Below are 17,809 nucleotides of genomic sequence, written 5' to 3' on the forward strand. Positions count from 1 at the left end.
CCCTGGCAACAGGTCTGTGGACCCGCCCATGCATCGCCACAGGCTTTGGATGTCCTGATGCTAACAGTTTCTATAATAATGATGTAATTTTGTTCATGGGCATACAGCTACGTTAAACATTATAATTAGTGTTCATTTTAACTTGCTGCAATGAAGAGATTATAAATAATGGGACATATTTCATTTGACTGCTGTTCCTTTTGGTTTCAAATGTAGATGCTCCTCTTCTGTGATCCTAACCTCCTGAGCCATGTGCTCTGTGGGCCTTAAACTCGGACTGAGCGCAAAACATCCAGCTGCTGCTGTAAACTGTCTCAGCATCCCTTACTCTTGACGACAGCCCTTTGCTGTCTGTCCATCCTGGCCATCTCTTCCTTTAGCAGCCTCTCATCCACAGGCTGTGACTGCTGCTCTGCAAGGAATGGAGACGTGTTTGTCTCCTGGGATGATTAAACTTTGCAGGTCTGTGAGCAAAGTATTTGAGGAAAAGGTTGTTTCACTGTGTGCTAAATGTAGCTTCAAGCAAAAACTATTGTTTGAGACCTTTTCTAGGCATAGATGGAATTCCTTTTGCCATTTTACAGTGTTTGCATTCAGGAAAGCCCACAGTTGAGGCTCTGACCTACTGTGAAAGGCCCTTTTGTTCTCCAGAGAAACACATTTCCTCATCCTTTGAGTCACCTTGTTTTTATTCCCTTGTTTACTTTTCTGAGGAAATAAAGCCCATCTCCCCAGTAATGTCAAGGGAAGAGCTATTTCAGAAAGCTTAGTTGTTGATAGAAAAAAAATTTTTTAAAAAATAGAAGTATTTTTAAAACCTGAACCAGATAAATATTATAAGCTCAAGTTTCCAAAAATTCCTTGGATTTTTTTTCCAAACACTAAAAAAGGGGATTTTTTTTTTTAGCATCCTAATTAGTAGCAATCAGGCTCAGGAAACCTGGAGCTGCACATGAACGCAGCTGGAGCTGGAGCAGGGCCCAGAGTCCTGTTCCTTGAGGTGCTGTGAGGGCCCCTCACTGCTAACCCCGCAGAGCTCTTAGACAGCACCTTCCCAGGGTGTCAGAGTGAGCTTAGCTTCGGCCAGCTGAGCCTCAAGTCTTTGATAAATACTCAGTTATTACCGAATTGCCAGCGTGTTCTCACATGTTCAGTGCCAGCATGATTCCCCATACTGACTTTACACCCACGAAACTTCTATTGAAGGAACGTCTTCAAGGTGGCAGTTTCAAATAAGTTTTAGGATTTTAATTTTTTTTTTCTTTTAAAAAAAGGGACCCTTTACATGCACATATCCTGGTGTATTTAGGAGAAGCTTATTGTCTGTAGATTTGTATTTGAGTGAATGTGCAGTAGTGAATTATCTGTGGGTTAGAGGTCATTTATTCAAACCCATCTCCAGCTACCCAATAGATGACTTCCATGATTTGTAAGGATCCTAGAAGCTTCCTATCTGTATGTAGGTCCCAGGTTTCATCATAAACAGAGCGTCAGTCAATGACCCATCTGCTCAGAGGTATTCTTGTGGGACTTTTCTTCCGTAACTGAGAAGACCATGTTCCTTGTCACCATTGTCAGGAAGCCTAGGTGAGGGGAAGGCAGGAGTGCTGTGATCATAAGAACAGAAAGAGCTGTAAGAATATGTTCTGGCGAGGTGTGGGGGAAGGAGGTGCCTCCACGGGCCGGGCTTCCCCCTGAGGGACCAGACACACACCGGTATAGTATAGAATAGAGTTTATTTAGGGCATGGGGAGAGGAGTTAAGAGGGTAGCAGAGGCAGAGAAAGGCAGAGAGAAGGAGAGAGTAGAGAAGTAGGGGCCAGCCATGACCACGCGGAGAGAGGGGGGAAGGAAATGGGGAGAGAGGGGGGAACAAAGGGACAAGAGGCAAGGGAGAGAAGCAGGAGTAAGAGAGAGAGGAGGGGGCAAGCAGCCCCTTTTATAGGGCCATGCCTACCTGGTAGTTGCCAGGTAACCATGGGGGTTGGGGGGAGCATACCTGGCTGCTGCCAGGTATCTGTGGGGGTGGAGTTTAGACAGAATGCTAACAAAGAGACCTGTCCCTGCCTGCATTGCTCCTCCTCATAACAACACCCTTGTGATGCTGGCTAATCCCATTTACATAGGAGAAAATACCACCTCTGAGGAATTGTATAATATACCCGGTGTCCTGTGATAAAGAAATCTCCGGGTCCTGCTCAAGATTGTCTGTGTGTATACAGCACCTGTTACTTCTGGAGGGTGCAAATGCCTCCTTAATGATGTACGTGGATTCCTGTACATCTGTCTGACACATGAATTAAAAGGGAATACATTAATGCTTCAGACACATTTCTTGCTTTTCCTAAGCCACAGTGCACTTTAAGAAAACAGAATTCTGGAAGTCTCAAGAACATATTCTCTATTTAAAGCCAGTATGACAGATCTGCTCAATCTGGCTTTTGCACTGGCAAGAACTGGGCCTAGCATTAACAGTTTGTGTGTCAATGAATAAGCTGGTTTTTTTCTCTCGAGTTTTACTTTCCTGCCCTGTGAAGTGGAAATTGCACACTCTGGAGAGTTGTCAATAGTAGCAATGGTCTGTGTCAGCTGTGTAGACTGTGATGAGGGTGCGGTGCTGTGCTGTGCACAGCCCGACCGCTGGCCCTCAGCCGCAGGCCCGTGGGCTGACTCAGCTCACGAATGACTGCATGTCCCTCAGCAGCCAGATTCAGTCTCATTTCCAAGTCTACAAACAAAACACAAGAAACTTCTCCTAAAAGCTTTCATGAGAGGGAAAGCAGTGCACGTCCTCTTCTTTGTGTTTTGTTTTAGATGTATGCTAAGAAATATATTAATAAATAAGAAATCTCACATTTGGTATTATCTTACCTCAAGTATGTTGAAGTTGACAAGCAAACAAGCCAAAGACATTGAAGTGCAAACTTGAATTTGGACTTTGCAGGGGTGGGTGAGGCGGAAGCAGCCTTTCCCTCGGCACTTGAACATATTTCTTCTCATTTTTGTAAGATATCTTTTCCTCTCGACTCTTGCTCGGGCAGCCACGTGGACTGTTCACCACTGGAAGTGTCTCAAGTCCCCTTCATGCCATGCCTTTAGACACTGAGAACAAACATATTTTCAGGAGTTCTAAAGTGAAGAAGCTCTCAGTCTAGCTGCAAAGCCCCAAGAGGGGCTGCTGCAACCTAGGGCCCCGCTGCCCAAGATAGGAAGGGTCAGCTTGGTGTTTATAATATCTGCAGCAACATTGAACTTCCCAAAGAAGGTCATGAGTATTAAATGATTTGGACAGAATGCAGAATTTTATACAACCCAAATTTCACAAAACCATCTTAATTAAAATCCTGACTTGTTTTTCCCCAGTGCTAATCTTACCATGATATATATCTAACACATGCCTACTAAAAAACAGATGATTTACACTATGCCATATTTTTTACTCTCAGAAATAACAGAATAATGGCTAGTCTAGATGAGCCTTGGTGTGGCCAAGGATTATTCCGAGTGATTCTGTGTAATGTCCTACAGTGGCACTGTGGGTAAGACGGTGCCTTTGTCTTTCTTGTAGATGATGTACTCTCCCTGGCTGTGTCGGAGAACCAGGCTTTAACTCCAGGCAGACAAGTTACAACGTCTATGCTTCTAACCACGTTGAAGAGTTCTTTCTTTCTTTCTCTCTTTCTTTCTTTTAATAACAGCAATATATGTCTCTGTTAGAGAACTGGGCAAAAAATAAATACATTTGACGATTCTAGAAAACTCAGAACAGGCAAGCTGCTCCCCTTCATTCTGTGTTTTCTTAGGTTTCACATAAAGATTAGAGGAAAATCTCTTCGAGTCCTTCCGAGGACTCGCCCAAGGCTTTGGAAAAGTCTTGCTTTAATATAACGCATGGTAACACACGCTCATCAACTTTTGATGAGGTCTGTCTGTGTGGACTTACAGAAGGATGTTGAGTTTTCCCTGCAGTAAGTAGAAAGGCGTGTAGATTTATTCATTTCTAGATGTTTGGTTCTTTAGAGTTACATTTGCCAAAGTTTTACTTTTAATGCATCCTGTGAGAGTGCCAGCCCCTAGAGCTTCTTCCAGCACACATGAGCCCTACATGAAATTAGGAAAGGGACCCCCAAGTAGAGGGATAGATAACATGTGTGTTATTTATCTCAATTGAAACATCGCAGGCATAACATACAGCAGTGGAGCAACCTTACACACTGCCAACAGCAGCATATAGAATCAATAGTTTAAAAAAGTGTGTTTATTGGGGGTGAGGAAACACACACATGTCAGACACCCCAAGACAAACGCCCTCTGTAAAGCAGAAGCCTTCAGGCCCAGACTCTTCCTGAGAGCTGGAGTTTCTAAGTCTCTGCAGTTTTCCTCCCCTAGTTCAGGGGTGGTCAGTCTGAAGGATGGGGTGACTGATTGGCCCCCAACTGTTTTGTAACATGTTCTGATCCAGCCTTGAACTTACCTTGCAAGTCCATCACCAGGTAGCCTGCTGGTGGGAGACAAAAGTTTGCGAGGCCCTTGTTTTAAGATATCAGGTTTTATTTCAAGTCAGGAGGCTGAGGAAGAAGCAGCCATCTTGGAAGTTCACCATCTTTATTACCTTACCTTGGCCCCTCCCCGTGTGTCTGCCTTCGGGGGAGTCTGTCTAACTCCTAGTCTCTCACTTCTTCTACCAAAGGAGTGTTGCCCATGTTACTTGGTGCCAAGAAACAAGGTTTAATTTAGTACCCAAATAACACAGTTCGCTCCCCCAAAGGGTTAAGTTGTGTATAATGACCAGCCATGACAGTTAGTTAGCATGCAATTATGTTAAGACTGAAGGCAATGTTTTTAATCACTTAACTTTCAGTGATAGGAACGGGAGATCTGCCCTGCCAAGGACATCGGGTCTTACTAGCCTCTTCAGCCCTTCCTCACCTCTAAGCCTCTGAACAAAATGGTTTGATCACAACTAATAATTATTATTATCATCCTCAGACAACTGGTGCTAACTGGGATCGCCCAGGCACAACAGGACATAGGTAGGATTGAATGGTGATTATGAGTAACAGACCATCACACAGCAGCGCTGGCCCCTCTCTAGTAACATTAATGTTACATTACAGTAACATTAGTTTTTAAGATTTACAGGGGCTAGAGAGATGCCTAATTGTTAACAGTGCTTGCTAACTCTTCCAGAGAACCTAAGTTCAGTTCCTAGCACCTATGTCATGTGACTCACAACCACTTTGACTCAATTCCAGGGCAAAGGATGTAGCGCCCTCTTCTGGTCTCTACAGGTACCTGTACATGTGTGGTGGGGCAGAGGGTAAAAAATAAGCTTTTTTCTTTAAACTTTGCTTTACCATATAAAAACTCCTGCTCTTGCTCACTGTACATCTTTCCTAGCCATGTTTTCCACCTGTGTTTTGCCATTAAACAGCAGTACTGTTCCCTGCCAGTGCTCTATGCAGGTGAGTGCCTAGAGACCACGACCTTCCTACCGGTGGGTGATGGAGGAGCAGAGCAAGGCTCCTGAGAGGGGAAGCAGCCTCTGTTAGCAGACTGTGGGCAGGGGTCTGGACCAAGTAGGTGGAGTCCTCACACGATTCCTAGGTTTCCTCTCTGGTCCAGGTTCAACATCCTCTTTGATTGTATCAGCTGCTTTTTAAGTAAAATAAAGCAATCAGGTTTTTTAGTATTTTGATTCAAGCTCAAAATGGTACTTCCCAAAATCTCCTGTAAGTTTTCATTTGTGGTTGGGATAGTCCCCTGCACTGAATGGCTTTTCTTAGCTGTTGTCAGGTGACAGCAGGTGAGTCTAGACAGCTGGTCACTGTTTACTGAACACTGTACAGCTTGCTGTCGTTTTTATTGACATTTTCATACATGCATATACTATACTTAGATCACACTCATGCCATCATTACCCTTCCTTACCCCCAGAGTGCAGTTTATAAACAGCATAAAGCTGGAGGTGGGGATTTCCAACTAGCAAGCATGCGAGTTTTAAACCTCTGAATTCAGTACCCTGTTCATTTAGGTCAATCTACCAACACTCCAAATGATTGCTTTTTCTTGCCAGATTGATTTATTTTCCTTCTTAGGCTAGCCATCCTGCAGGCTTACAACATTCAGGTTTATTGAGCACAGGGAATATCCTTTTAAAAAAAATCATTGTGTCTCAGTTTATATAAGTCTACCAGCAGGAACATTTATCACTCCCTAGGGGTGACTGTGAACCATCCAGGTCTGGCTGCCTGTTAAAATTTATGGCCTTTGTGACAGGCTGGGGAGCTACGTCTGAGCCCCTGTTCCTGTGACCATCCCCTGGCTGTGGCTGGAATCACCGCAGTGGACAGGCACAGACAGAAAGGTCACTTCTCTGTTTTGTTCATATTGAGAAATGCGTTAGATAATTATCTGTCTTTTGTTATCTAAGAAGAATAGGAGCATGGGAGGGATACTGTTTCATTTCCTTGAATTTTCCTCTCTGGGTTCCCTAAAACAGAATGGCTGCACATACAGTCCACACAAAGAGGCGACCCACCCATTGGTCAGGATCTGAGAGTCTTTGTTCTCTCGGAGATACCTCACCCGTATGCCAGTCTTCCTTTAAACAACCATCCCAAAGGTTGTGTTCCATGAAAGGCTGCAACAGTATGCACCTTGGCTGTGGGCCATGGATATGTTTTCAACCCTGCACATGCACACCAGGGGGGACAGGTTTGCAATGGATAACGCACCCTGGATGGATGAGACCCTTATCACCAAAGGGCTGTGGGGACTGCGTGCTGGGTGACTACAGAGATGCAAAAGCATGTGCTGTATGAGAAACAGTCTCACCTTTGGGAAGGCCAGTCACATGGTGGCTCTTCTCCACTCCACGTACTCGGAATTCATCCAGAATGCAGACTTGGCTGCTCTAACCTCACCTGATCCCTTTCACACCCAGCAAACGATCTTTACCTCTAAACAGACAGCCATGGTCTACAAAATCTCCATTTAAAGAAACATTCGTAGATTTTCAGAAATTCTTCTGAGATTGAAAATGTCTTTTAAGCCCAGGCTAAGGAGTTCTGTAATGTCTGCTTGTCTCTAAGACCCAAATCCCCCTCTACCCCCCCACACACATATGACATAGTTCCTTGCTTGTTCCTTCAAAACCTCTTATAATCATTATCTGTGGGCCTGGCTAAGAACACTTACTAATGAGGATGGAGAGATAGCTCGGTGATGAAGAACACTGACTGATCTTGCAGAAATTCAGTTCCCACCACCCACAGTGGCTCATAACCATCTGTAACTCCAGTTCCAGGTGATCCAATGTCCTGGCTTTATAAAAAACTAAGTCCTTGCCGGGCAGTGGTGGCACACACTTTTAATCCTAGCACTTGCTTGGAAGACAGAGGCAGATGGATTTCTGAGAGGCCAGCCTGGTCTACAGAGTGAGTTCCAGGACAGCCAGGGCTACACAGAGAAACCCTGTCTTGGAAAAAACAAAAACAAAAAAAAAACAAAAACAAAAACCTAAGTTCTTATCTGCCTGCCTTGGCTCTACTTCTAGACCTCCATCTGATGACTTTGCCCCATCCTCTGTGACCATGCTGGAGTCAGTGATCCTTATGGATTTTCTTCTTCTCTGGCCCTGTGCTGCACCCAATCCCACACTCTGAGCTCTTTGCTGCCCGCCTCTCCTCTGTCTATCTTGTCCACTTCTTTCTGGGTTCCTTTATGCCACACTTCCACCTGGGTCATGCTCCTACACTCTCTCAAGGTAGCTTATTTATTTTCATAGTTTCAGGCTGTTAGAAAATACATGCACAAATAAAATAGCCATAGAAAATTGTGGGAGTTTACAAAAATGAACACTAAAAAAAAAAAAAAAAAAAAAAAAAAAAAAAAAAAAAAACCACACAAATGAGTTCGCTCTCTCTCCTGTCTTATTCATATTGTTAATGTATCTCATATTTGGATGGTGATGAGTCACCCTCACATATAGGAAAAGGGTTTCAATCCGGAAATGATATATTTTTTAAAAGTGTTGTACAATAGCTAAGGGGTGAGATTGAAAAACAATAGGTTCTGAGAGTTTAAATCTGTGAGGTTTCATAGATTGTAGTAGCAGAATAGTTCTGAATTTGGGGTCACACAGTTGCTAAGGCTGCTGGCCTGTAGATGCTTCGCAGTGACCTTAAAGTAACTGCAGCTGAATTACACAAATTGTATTTATATGCAAGGACTGAGTTGAGGTGTTTGGCTCAGCGGGGCAGATGTTAGGATGAGGCATCTCCTCTTTGTGAACGTCTCTGAGTTTCTAGTGTGCAGGTCTGGGCGCTACAGCAGGTCTGTATGAACCCAGGCAAAGGGCTCCCATGCACACAGTCAACTGCAAGCCCCTCTTCAGCTTAGTGTCTCCCCACTCCTTCTGGCTCTCTTCATTCAACATCACCTTCTGCATTGCCTCTTCTAGGCCTGACCTCTTGACATTTGGCTCCACCCTGCTGGCCCTGGCCTGGCACTCTTCCCCACTCTCTCCGCACTGGTTACTGAGTACAGGTCCCTCCTGCTCCTGGCAGAAACTCCACAGAACCAGAACTCATTGAGCTGTATATCCTTAAGGTCCCATGTCTGACTCATAGCCAGTGCATAGTAAATAAATTGTAGGGATGGTCTCAGTTCCTAACCATGGCTTCCTTTCCTGGAACTTTGTGTGATCCAAAACCAGCTAGTGGAAGATTCTAGGTGTAACTGCTTCATCCGTTTTAAATTTTTGCTTTGCCCTGGGTAGCGTCATGAGTGCTTGCACTGTCCTACTGTGCTTTCTCTCCCACCAGGACATGAGTCTGAGCTACCCATCAGTTACTTTGTCATCTTGCCTGTCAGGAGGATGGTTGTGGTATCACAATGCTTGTGTTGAGGGAACCTTCATTTTACTTAATAATGACCCTAAAGTGCAAGGATAATGGTGCTGGCCACTTGATTGTGGCGGTTGTCCCAATTGATCTCTTTATTATTGGTCATCATTGCCCATTTTTTACTGTGCCCAATGTATGAACTTCATTCCAGTTATGGGTGAGACAGGCCCATTCTATCTGTGGTTCCAGGCACCCTTCAGGAACCTGGGAGCACAGGCCTGTGGTTCAGGGCAGAACTACTATGCTTGCTGGCGAGGAAGAAAGGGGCACATAAAGCTCTCTCTCACCATAACCAGGTTGTGTAGTTTTATACTAAAGTCTGTGGGGTCTGTCGTGATGCAGAAACTTGGAGAAAGCTCCTGTCTGTGTCACCGAATCCTCTTTCCCCAAATCTCTCACTTGTATGTTGATGTCCAGTCATGGTTTTTCCTGACTTCATCCATGGAAGTTCACCGTTTGGGTTGTACCTCCCTGCGTGATCCACACATTCCCTCTTAACTTTCCTCATGTTGAAGGTAGACCCTTGCACACACTTCGTACTGTAGTAACTATGGGAACAACCCCGCAGCAGAGCTGCACCTGACTCACATTTTCCTCTCCAAGAAAACTAAGGGAAGATAAAGAACTTCAGCCCAAACCAGTTCTCCAGTTAGAGCCAGAAGAACAATGTGGAAAGGCAATTTTCTAACTCCTAGCAAAGCCCCCTTTGCCGGGACATCAAGCCACCACTGAAAAGACTGTAAACCCAAGTGAGCCACTCTGGAGAGAAGCTGCACGTTTAAGTCACAATCCCACACTGGTCTGTAAACTCAACTTTGTTTTATTTAAATTGACCCTGGGGACTGAAGTAGAACAGGTGTCTGGAGGTGAGGACCCACATGAAGAGTGCCGTCAGAAAGATCACAGTCTGGGTTCTATTTGAAAAATGAGACCATCAGACCTAGAAAGGCAAAGCGAGTCCAGAGTGGCACAGCGAGTTAGGAGCCATAAGAGGCTCAAGTTTGGGTTCCACCTTAGCCTTCTGTCATCTGCTGTGAGCCCCTCCTTTCAACGCGATTGGAACCTCTCAGCCACCTTCCTTGTCTGGCATCTGTGCTTACAGATGCCTACCCTAATTCTCTATGTCTCACCTAGGAAAATGGCAGTAAATCATGTCAAAATAAGACAAGTGGGGTACAGGGTGTGTTTCTGTTAAGCCGCCTCATGGGGCAACACAGCCCTGATAAGATGAACTACTCCTTCCTGGGGTACCATAGTCCCTGTAGGAGACAGACAGGAAGGTATCCCCGGGTGTCATAAAGAATTACAGGACAAGACAGACCCTGGAAGGATGCAAAGGAGGGAAGGTCTGTGCCAACCCTACTTACCCCCGTCAGCCCCATGACACTGGACTAAGTGTTCTGTCCCTTCAGTACCATCCATGCCATGGCCTAGACCTTGCCAGTGCCATTTCCCAGGGGCTGTGCTGCCTGAAGCCTAGAACCTCCCAAGCCCGGTGCTGTTGAAGGAACCCAGAGGTGGTACAGAGGGACCAAGTGAGTGTGGTGAAGGAAGAAGACAGACACACAGGAGGCAGAAGAGGGTGGACGGGCTCCAGATTTCCGAGGAAAAGGGCAGCCTGGGGTATTGGTGGGAAGTAGACAGACTCACGCTCTTTAAGGTACCTTAGAACTGAGTGAAACTGAGGATAACCCACTCACATGCGTGCTTACGTGAGCCCTTGGTTAGTTATGGGTATTGCACTGATTGAGGGTTTCTGATTACTGGGTAGCCTATACCAATGATCCCTGACACCAATGTGTAACTGGAAAGCTCCACTTGCTGATATTTAGAATTCTGAACTTGTTCGCAAGGTATGGAACCTTCAAACAAAAATCAAAGTATATTTCAATGAGTCTAATAATGCTCTTCCCTTACTAAAAAGTCCCCACATCTGCACCATTCTGTAGCCTTATTCTGTATCCTGCAGTCATTGTCTGAGCTGCAGAGGACTGAGTATCGCTGCTGCTGCTGCTGCTGCTGCTGCTGATGATGATGATGCTGCTGCTGCTGCTGCTGCTGCTGCTGATGATGATGATGATGATGATGATGATGATGATGGGCAGAGCACAAGCCAGTCCTGGCTTCCAAGTACTCACTCAGAATCCATACAAGTGTAGGACTCAAGTCATATCTTCCTTCATGCCCCATAGCACTGACTGGTGGGAATGCTGTTTTATCAACAAATGGTTTCTTTTAACAATGCGTATGTTGGGAGGTGGCGTTAAGAGCACTGTTTCTCTTATGGAGGACCCAGATTCAGTTCCTAACACTTCACTTTCAGGAGATCTGACTCCTTCTGATCTCCACAGTCACAAGGCACATAAATGTTGCACATGTATACATGAATGGAAAATACTCAGGTACATAAAATAAATAGTTTTTAAAAGTATACATAGTAGGTGCTGCTGGCAAAGTCCCTATTGTGCATATGTGAGTACCTGAGTTTGATTCTCAGAACCCAAGTCAGAAAGCACATGGGTGGTGGTGTGTGCTTATAGGCCCAGCGCTGGGGAGGCAGAGGCAGGTGGATAACTGGGGCTCACAGACAGAACAGCCTGGCCTAGTCACTGAGGTCCAAGACAAGGATAGACCCTCTTTCAAAACACAAGGTAGATGGTCCCTAAGGAATGACACCCAAGGCTATGACCTCTGACCTCAAGTGCACACATGAACAGACAAAAATGTGTGAGGATCTATGTAGTAAACACATGTGGAAGTATGGCGTAATAAAGATGTCCATTGCAGTTGTTTAATCTGTAACTTTGCACATGTCCTGGGTGCAGCTTTGAGCCAGTGACGCAGTGTGGAAGACTCCCTCACCGGTGCCACGAGCACTGAGCAACAAACCATTTGCAAATGCTTTCCACCCGAGCTGTTTATGCTGCCTATTCCTGCTGCAGCTCTTCATGCTATGATGTTATATTCTGATGGGTCGTTCTGACCCACAGTGGCCATGAGGGGGTGTGCAAGTCACCATGTCGTGCCTGTGGGAAAGAGGAAGGTGTTCTCTCTGGGTGTCACTGTGTGGTTTTAGAAGCACTCAGGGACCTAGGGGTCCCTGGGAGGAAGTAGGGGTAAGCAGAAGAGGGAGGGCTTTGTAAACATTTTTGCAGCCCAAGGTTATAAATCATCATGGTGTACCTAAAAGAAATGATGGTTACCAGCCTGTGTGGACCAGGCTGTGTGGAACATGCTTTCTTTAGTAGAGCGGAAGAAAACAATCGGGTGCCATGTTTGTCACTAGAGGTACATCCACAGGGACTCTGCATCAGTGACCTGCCTGGTCTGGTTTACACAGTGTCCCTGTTTTCAGAAAAGAATTCCCCATGCTAAATGCATTTTCCACATAGTTATGGTGGCTGCTCCCAAGCCATGTAGACAGTGGGTCATAGCACAGCCACCTTTGCTTGTGATGGTAAGAATGGCTTTTCCACCCTCCCTTCTCTTTCCTGGCTGCCTCTGCACTTTACAAAACTGTTTTTTATGTTGCCTTCTGTTCTGGAGAAAACACAAAACCAAATCATAGACTGTAGTCACCTGGCCAGGAAATGCCACAGGACACCCTTAGCTCCAGCAATGCTGCAGGGCATTCAGTGTCTGCTGCTAGGGCCAGGTTCCGTATTGCAGACCAGAAACATTGACACGGTCCTGACCATATTTGAGGTGACCTTGCATGACTTTGGAGACTGACAGTATTGAATGTCACCTTTTTGTAGGCTCTTAAAAATATCAGGCAAAAATAGAAGAGGTGGAATATATAAAGATCCAACCTTTGCCCCACCCCTCCTTTCTGGGAATTTAGCTAGCATGTTATTTTCATGGCTGTTTAGAATCCTGACTGTCCTCCTGTGGGGTGGTATGGTAGCAGGAGAAAACCATCTCTGTGCCAGGAAAGTGTAGCTGTGCCAATTATTTATGAGGTATTAGTGTGGTTTTTCTTTTTAGTTTTTGGTTTGGTTTTGTTTTGTTGGGGGAGGGTCGTCATTTGAAGCCCACAAAAATCACCTCGACTCCCTCATTTCTCATTCTCTATCTCCCGGGTTTCTGAAAATCTCCATCTGTTATTCCTTTTTGAACTTAGAAAGAGAACAAGCAAGGTACACAAACGTGAGAAGTGACTTTGGGCAGAGTGTCTTACTTTTAGCAGCCATTCAGATAATTTGTTTGGGCTGGTAACTCGTGGAGTACCATCTCCATGGACGCACAGGCTGTGCCCGGAGCCTCCCAAGTGGGTAGAGGGAAGCTGAGCCAGAGGGACAAGAGTTCAGCTGGGGATGCACAGGATCTGCACCTAAGCACCACTGAGAACTGACAAGCAGGGAGGAGTGTTTCCTGCCTGTTAAAAGATGTGGCTCACAAACATCTGTAATGGGATCTGATGCCCTCTTCTGGTGTGTCTGAAGAGAGCAATGTTGTACCCATATACATAAAATAAATAATTTTTTTTTAAAAAATCATATTAAAAAATAAAAGAAATTATATCCAGAAAGTTAATGCTTACAGTTTTGTCTCCGAGCAGTTGTGATGCTCATTCATTACATACCTATTACATACGAGGCCAGTGTGACTACTGCTGTCAGGAAATCAAAGATGCAGTGACACATTAGCAAGGTGGCATCTCTTCCCTCTTTTTAGTTCAAGTCTGTGAGATCTGTAAAATATTGCTCATTTTCATTTGAATGGGGTTGTTGTTGTTGTTGTCGTTGTTCAATAGAAATGGCTCCTGGCATAGAGGGCCAGGGAGGAAAGCTCTTTGCCAAAGATTCTATAAACTGAAATACTGAAATAACATAAGGTATATTCCAAACATCTAGATGGAGAAAGAGTATTTAGAACTATAATTTCAAACATTTTAATATATGTACCAAGCACATAACTTGGGCCCCAAATGAGAATGTGCAAAGCCTCTAGGGGTGCTTGACTGGAGAGACAAAGGTGAGGCTAAGATGGGGAGTGGAGGTGTAGTGGGTGGGTTTGGGGAGGTGAACAAAGGGTCTAGCCCAGAGTCAGGAGGAAAGTGCCGGTGAATCATTTGAAAAACTCTCACAGGAAAAGAAGAGAATTCTTTCATACCAGAATGTAAGGCTCTGCAGAACAGAAGAGGGTCCAGCCACTGATGCTCATCTATAACATCACAGGCAAGCATTTTAGTCTCCTGCATACACACACACACACACACACACACACACACACACACACACACACACACTATCCCCTTCCTGTATCTCTGCTTGCTTTTTGATTCCAGGACCTTCTATGAGAGGAAGAAGAAGAAGAAGAGAAAAAAAAGACCCAAATTATCAATTAGTAATAACAGGTGCATTGTGGTGTTGGAAAACAGCAGGCAACTGGAGTAACTAGGGTTGCTGTGCGGATGTTGCCAAGGACGTGTTGGGAGGCCATACAGCGGTGGCACTGGGAACTGAGCCCAGGGCCTCCAGCATGCTGGGCAAGCATGCTACAGCAGCAGTGAAGGTCGTGGTTTCTAGTGATAAATCGATGAGAGGAAGGCTTCTAGGAAGGCAGAAGTCACTGTATGTGTGAAACAGATGGAGCAAGAACTAAAGATGAATTGCAAACTGGCCAGCTTTGCCAGGGATGGAAGTCGGGACATACAGAAGCTACTGGCGAGACAGAGGCATTTTTATCAGGCATTATCATTGTAGAGGAGCAGGTAATTTATAAAACTGATGGCGTCAACTTCTTATCATGAAAGGCCCTCATCCCTAGGGACATGCTTGTGTGGCTTTCATTCCACCAGGATCTATGAAAGAACATTCCGGGCTCTGGGTGAGAATGGGCTGCGGCGGTGCCGGGCTTCAGGGGGATGTGTGTTGTACCTACCTTATCACAGCCTGTATTATCCTGCACTCTTCTGTTCCCCTTTACTGTGTCTTACCAAAACAAAAGCAACTCTGCTTTAAGCACTTAGTATCTCCGTGAGCAGAGATTCATTACAAACATGCTCAGCAATTAGAGTGTGGTCAAGTCAGCTGCCTGCTTATAAATAAATACATAAATAAATAAATAGCAGGCAACTAAATGTACACCGTACTGGTTTCATTATGGGTTGTTTTGTTGATTGGTGGCAGAGTGCATATCAACCCTAAGACCCATGAATACCCAACAGGCACTTTACCACTGAGATAGATAGATCCTCTGCCCCATGTGGAAATTGTCATGTCAGAAAGTTCAAGGCCTGTCTTTTCACCGGAAGTAAGGCATTCCCAGTTCAGATCTCAGCCTCTGACTACTGTCCCCCTTTCGTCCTACATATACCAGTCAGATTGTTGCCTATGGCTTCAACTAGAACGACACTTATGTCCTCCTGTAGAAGATGACAGCCGTAAGAGGGTCAGCAGCTAAAGACTGGCGTGAGTGGTGTGGTCTCTGCTCTCTATGGTGGATCTCTAATGTCGTGGAATTCACAGGCAGAGGCTATGGTGCTGTGTCATGTCCTCAAGTCATTCTGGCAGGAAGTGTGTGTGTGTGTGTGTGTGTGTGTGTGTGTGTGTGTGTGTGTGTCTGTGTGTGTATACATGTGTGTATGCATGTGTGAATGAGGATAATGCATGCCAAGAAGTAGAAGGTTCCACAGCTGCGTCTCTGTGACCTGGCAGGAAACTCTTTCTCAGTAGCCACCTGACATTTTCTCTGACATCTCAGGTCACATCTCTAGACCAGTTGACGGTAAGACATTCCACCACCCATAATTCATCTGGCTTCTGTCGAGAGGAAGAAGAGGGAGTGAACATTGGGCAGGGACCCAGAAGAGTCTGCCATGCCACTCCTAGCCTTGCTGTGGAAAGCAATAATCGACTGTGTGGTCCAGTCAGATCTCCAAGAGTTAACCCTCCTGCTCAAATTATGATCTGGCCATTTATACCATCTTACTGAATTTTAGTTTTTTTTTTTAATTATAAACTCAAGGAGGAGCCTAAAATATATGGGCCTTTCCCAGAATTACAGGGCTTTAGTGAGTCATGTTCCTTCTCAGGTCTGGCTTCTCATTACTTCACTCTGGAACATTTTATGAGTTGCAGTTTACAAGATCCATTTTTCTTCCGTTTAATTCATGTGTAGGAGGATAATGGTCCTTAGGATTATATCACACTTCCCTAATAGGAATTAAAGTACATCTGCTGTAAGAAATATGTCAAGGGGTTTAGCACATATGTCAAGTTATGCCAGAAATGATGAGGGACTGTTCTCTGATTCATCCCCTTGACTTCAGCAGTGTCTATTTCACTTGCTAGAGTGACTTTCTTAAGCTTTTGGTACATGAGCCCAGTTCTCTGGGGACACACATTGCAGCTGCACCTCAGCACGTTCATGAAAGAAGGCAGCAGCTTCTCTGCTTTCTCAATAGCAGTGCCCATTAGCATGCCGCCGTCTGCCCCACCTGCAGAAATGTATTCCTGTGAGTGAGACTACTGGCCAGATGATTGGAAATTAGATAAACTCCTCAGATGGCATGCTCCTAATTAAGTATGCCTGGAATTTCACAGTATGTGTTTCTGTGAAATAAATCAGGGTTCGTGCGATGTTTCTGTCAAGAATTAGTCTATTTTGAAATGTCTCATTTGGGGTTGGTGTGAGGGTCATTTGTGGGTAGTGTGAGCAGAGGCACTTCCCTGCAGATGGCCTGACAAAACTTGTTCCTTTTTGGCCAAAGCAATTAGCCTGTTTTCTGCCTCTCTGATATGTCGGCTGCCTTACCCGGTTCTTCTTCTTCCAGTTAGAAGTAAGGAGGCAAACACCAAGCCCTTCTCCAGGAACCTTCATATTTACTTCTTCTCTAGCTAGCTTCTTTCTTTTATATTCTTCTATATCTTCTTCTTACATCTTACTTATTACTACTTACATCTTATTAGTTACATCTTATTAGTTACATACTTATTCCTAATTCTATATCTTACATCTATCCTTACATCTTACTTCTATACCTACATCTTCTCTCCTATCCCATTACCAGCCCCAATTCTAAATACTTACTCCTAAATCTTATATCTTACCTCTAATTCTATCTATATCTATATCCAGCCCCCAACCCTTGTGGGTTAAATACTTTCCCTGGTCCCAATCAGCATCAGCTACGTGGCAAAGCACAATAGGCTACGGGAAAATTATGCCAGCTTGCTTAATAAACTAGAGGCACACAGCTTTTCCAACTAAGGCTTGTTTATCTCAATGCTCTCTGCTCTGGCCGAAGACCAGGTGTTCAATATATATGTATATATATAGGGTGGCAGCTGTGGCTCCCCACACTGATAGCCATTATAAATGTCCTTGGAATATCAAAAACATGACCCTGAGGTTCCTGGGGAGGTTATTAGACAGGCCTCTTCTTTTGCCTCGTTATCTTTTTAGTACTTAATTCTCAAAAGTCTCCTAGCAGACTGTCTGGACTGTGCGGTGTCTACAGGAGAGAGCTAATGTGAACCAAAGCGAAGCCACTCGCCACATGGGAATTTGCTTCTCTTGCATCTCTCAAAGTTCTTTATTTAAAATAAACAACAGACCAGAAAGGACACACACAGTCCAAAGTGAAAACCAGTGTCCAAAAAGTTCAAATTCAAAGGTTCCTGCTTTGAGTTCCTGCCTTGGATTCCTTCAGTGATAGAGTGTGATCTGAAAATAAGCCTTTCCTCCCCACATTGCCTTTTTCATTTGTCACGGCATCAGAAGCATAACTAGGGTGAAAGGTGGCAGCAACGTCATGGGTGTTGCTGTGAAAAACCTGACAGTACTGGTTTGGGCAGGATTGTGGAATGAGTTTGGAATTTTGGGCTGGAATAGCCATTGAGTGAAGAGCTTAATAAGCTGGGATCGGAACTTGAAAAGGGATGCTGAAGGCCT

The 17,809-nt window shown here is 44.8% G+C and overlaps 1 protein-coding gene across 1 annotated transcript in view; it reads left to right on the top strand.

The window, feature by feature from the left end:
* Positions 1-17,809, top strand: part of Vwa8 (von Willebrand factor A domain containing 8) — a 349,402-nt gene that overhangs the window by 298,634 nt on the left and 32,959 nt on the right. The gene's annotated exons all lie outside the window — the stretch shown is intronic.

The sequence above is a fragment of the Mastomys coucha genome, unplaced genomic scaffold (genome assembly GCF_008632895.1).
Source record: "Mastomys coucha isolate ucsf_1 unplaced genomic scaffold, UCSF_Mcou_1 pScaffold9, whole genome shotgun sequence".
Taxonomy (NCBI): Eukaryota; Metazoa; Chordata; class Mammalia; order Rodentia; family Muridae; genus Mastomys; species Mastomys coucha.